The sequence below is a fragment of the Pseudophryne corroboree genome, chromosome 5 (assembly GCF_028390025.1).
Source record: "Pseudophryne corroboree isolate aPseCor3 chromosome 5, aPseCor3.hap2, whole genome shotgun sequence".
Lineage (NCBI taxonomy): Eukaryota > Metazoa > Chordata > Amphibia > Anura > Myobatrachidae > Pseudophryne > Pseudophryne corroboree.
The window spans coordinates 396,834,240-396,838,429 of NC_086448.1; the positions used below are offsets into that span (position 1 = coordinate 396,834,240).

General features: G+C 55.4%; 1 pseudogene; it reads left to right on the forward strand.

Annotated features, from left to right (window-relative positions):
- The first annotated feature begins 3,486 nt into the window (after positions 1–3,486).
- On the forward strand, positions 3,487–3,605 carry LOC134930329 (5S ribosomal RNA; annotated as a pseudogene).
- The last annotated feature ends 585 nt before the right edge of the window (positions 3,606–4,190 follow it).

Sequence of the window (4,190 nt, forward strand, 5' to 3'; positions counted from 1 at the left end):
GGGCGCCGGACGCAACCTAGCCCAACCTTTCAGTGCTCTGGAAAGGACAAAAGACCCGGTGGGGTCCGTCATCCCGTGGAGCCGCAAGTGAAAAGAAATGCCCGCAAGGGCAGATGCCATGGCCGCTTTTGACCTACCCGTTTGGTAATGTTCCCCAAACAAAGGCCATCAAGACGTCAGCCGAGGACTCACCTGCTACACTGTACCTACTTTGAAAGACCGACCAATCACGCCAGGCTGCATCATACGCCCTGAGAGTGGAGGGAGCCAAAGCACACCTGGCTAGAGCAGCTAACCCGATTCGACAATCTGCCAGAGAGAAGCCGGGCACGGTAAACCCTCCGCCGCCGCTCACGGAACCAACGCCCGGAACTTGTCAAATTGGAACCGAGACAATGCATCCGCAATTCCGTTGTCGATTCCGGGAACGTCACGGGCCCTGAAGTTAATATTGCGCCGCAACAAACTAACACTAGATGCCGTAGCAGCCTCAGAGCCTGCGGACAGGAGGAACGCTGATTATTCATCGCATGTACCACCCCCAAGTTGTCGCAACGAAACGAGATGTCCCTATTCGCGAACTGGCAGGCCCATAATTCAAGAGCCACTAAGCTCGGGAACAATTCCAGCAAAAGGAGGTTCTTGGTAAAACCCCGCGTTACCCAAGTGGCCGGCCAGGCAGCAGCGCACCATGCCCCAGCAAAAAACGCCCCAAAACCTTGACTGCCCGAGGCATCCGTGAACAACTGGAGCCACTTGCTGGAACAACAAGGCGAAGGCCACAAAACCTCCCTGTTGAAGGACACCAGGAAAGAGACCCAAATCCGCAAATCAACCCTGATCTCGCGGGAAAGGTACACTGTGCGATGCCTCCGGACCGTCCCCGCCGTGGCCCGTTCAAGTCTGCGACAGAAAATCCTCCCCATGGGGATAATCCGGCACGCAAAGTTGAAAGAACCCAGCAAAGACTGCACCTACTTAAGTCGAACCCTGCGCTTGCTTAAACAGTCAGTAATTAAACCCAAAAGCTTACGCACTTTATCCTCGGGTAGGCGACAGCAACCCCCCACCGTGTCTATTTCAATTCCTAAATAGCTAAGTCAAGTACAGGGGCCCTCACACTTGTCCGGCGCGACGGGCACCCCTAAACTTTCGAACAAGGACCTAGCCACCGACAGAATATCCCCACAGATCGAACTGCCCCCCGGACCCACAAAGACAAAAAGTTGTCCGGGTAGTGAGCCACCTCGCGTTGGCCGGAGGCGGACTGGACGCACCAGTGCAAAAATGTGCTAAAACTCTCAAAGTAGGTGCAGAAGACCGAACAACCCATGGGGAGACACCGATCCACGTAAAACTCGCCCCCTAGTTTGAAACCCAGAAACCGCAGGGAATCCGGATGCAGTGGAAGTAGCCGGAAAGCCGACTCCACGTCCAATTTTGCCAACAGGCCCCCCGGACCACAATCCCGCACCAAGCGCAGAGCGTCATCAAAAGACTGATAACGTACCCTGCACACAGCCTGTGGAATAGCGTCGTTAACCGAAAAACCCGGAGGGTGCGACAAGCCTATGAGAAGACACATGGCAGAGATTATAGCATTACATAATGCATTGATCACATAGGCCAATCATAGCACCATGACCTGGTGTCACTCGCTCATAAGGTCATACAGACCACTTCCTCCATTTACCCGCAGGTCGCGATTCCGTGTAGCAAGCAGTAAAAACCAAAAACCCTCGCAACCACTGGTGGAAATTGCAGACAGCACTTTCCCCAATGCCACCCGGTTTCTTAGCTGCGTCAAAACCCTGCCGCATCTCATCCGTAGGGTGAAGATGTCAACGTACTTCCCCTTCCGGATTTTTTCTCGCATCCGCTTACGAACCCCCCGCGTAACTGCCATGCTGGCGCAACGCACCATCTCCGTATAACGGGGGGGGTCGGGAGAAATTGCCGACGCTGTCGCTGCCACTTTCCGCGATTCCTTAGCCATGCGCCGCGCGATAAGTCTAGCTAATTCACGCGGGCGCCGCGGAGAACCTGAAGAAACACTGCTAGACGATGAGGAAGAAGAACTAGATGAACAGTGTAAAGGAAGAGCGTGCTCACCAGTGGTTGAAGGACCCGGAACAGCGTCGTCCGTTGCACCCGACTCCGGTGGTGGCAGAACTTCTCCCGCCGATACAGCGGCAGCGGCCCTCTCCGACCTCCGTCCTCTACGCGACGTAGTCCCGGAACCGGCCAGCACCTGTGAGGAAAAAACAGAAAGGACAATAGGCGCGGGGGAAACTAGCGCATCATTGGCAATGGGGTTAACAGGCGGGAGAGGAGGCCAAGCCCAGTCGCTCCGTGGCGGAGGGCCAGCGGGAAGCGGCGGGGGAGGACCCCCAACTGAGGGGTACGCAACAGCGTGGGGGAAGGCAGCCCCGACCCCCGTAGCGCCCCCCATGGTGTAAGCAGGTCGCCATGAAGGATGCGGCATGTAACTGACCGCCCCCGAAAATCCGGACGAAACCGGGAGGAACTGGGTAGGGCCAGGGGGGAGCGGCAAAAATCGCGCCAACGGATTCGCCCCAGCCGGGGACGGCCCGAGATGCGAGCCCCGCAAAGGCAGGGAGGGGAACCGTAACCCGGGGGCCGCTGACCGACCACGTGGGCTGGACGCCGGCGCCCGAGCCGGCATAGTACGGGGAAAATTGTGGGGCGGACGTCACAGGTAGGCCCATGGAGGTCGCTCCGGCAGCCGCAGGGAACGCCGGCGCAAGAGGCCAAGGAAGGCCACCGGGGAAAAAATGGCCCCCAGCGAAACCTTGAGGCGTGTCAAACGAGCGAGCAGGGCCGGGTAGGTGGAAAGCCGCCGCGATGGACGACTGAGTCGTCACCAGCTGCAATGCCCCCGGCAGGCCGGGGGGAGGCGCCTGGAACCCGCCGCCCGGGGACGACGCCACGGGCAGCCGAGCAACGGGCGACTGGGGGCCCAGCCAAAAGGCCCCCGATGCGGGATTCCCATCCGGGAAGCCCCGCCATGCAAATGCAGGAGAGATGGGTGGTGCGGCAATCACAGCCACGCCCCCTGCCCCGGAAATAACAGTGTCTGGCCCCAGCACCCCATCCCCAACCCTGTACCTGGGCGCAACCGGCCCCCCCGCAGGGAGAGGTCCATTCATTTCTGTAATGGTTCTGGGGACAGAGGGCACCTCACCTTGCTGCCCCAGATTCATAAGCCCCACTTGTGTACCAGACCCCCCCTCGCCCTCCGCAGCCCCGCCGCGGCCGCCCGGCGGGGCACGTATTTGAATTCCTTTGTGGGGGATTTCCCGTGAGAGAAACAAATCTTTCTGCACCTTTTTCACTCATTTATATTGTGGTGTCTCTCTTTCAAGCTGCCCCTTGGGCGAATATTTGGCGTTATCTATCGGACTAATTTGTCCTAATTAGCTCAAGCAGCAGCCCTCCCCCCAGCAGACAGGCACTTACCTGATTTTCTACAGTCATACCATGCTGGACATGCCCGATCTCGTCTGATCTTGGAAGCCAAGCAGCATTGGGCCTGGTTAGTACCAGAAAGGGTGACCCTCTGGGAATACTGGGTACTGTAGTAATAAGGAACATACCTTCTGCCGATCAGTAAAATCCACCACCAGCAATCTTTTGCAGCATACTTACCTTAGCTGACTAGTCCGCTAGTCCGGATTCATAAAAGCCGGTTCATCTTGAATCTCTCTTATGAATATACAAGTGTATATTTATTCATAAGTGGATGGAGATAACAAGAATTTCCAAATTTTCGCTTTTGACAAACGTCGAACATTAATACTCGCTCAATATCCAGTGGGTGTGCAGAAAAATCTTCTGCCACCTACGGTACATCCAGTGAGTAACATATCACCTTATTTGTATTTAATACTTGTCTTAATCAATTTTGCTGATATACACAGCAACATTTTTTATCATTGTTTTCGTCTGTTTAGAAAATTAAAAGTTACGTTTTATCTTTGCATATACATTGTTTAACTTTCACAAATTCATCTATCAGTCTATTTAAACAAAGTGTGCCCCAGAGAGACACAAAAACAGTCCCTCTTTTGCTTCTCTGCAAAACAACCCTTTCGCAGTGTGAAAGGGGTCAGTCCCGGGATTGCATCCCGGGAGTGACCTGGCTGTGCGAATGTAAAAGGGGTTTAAGT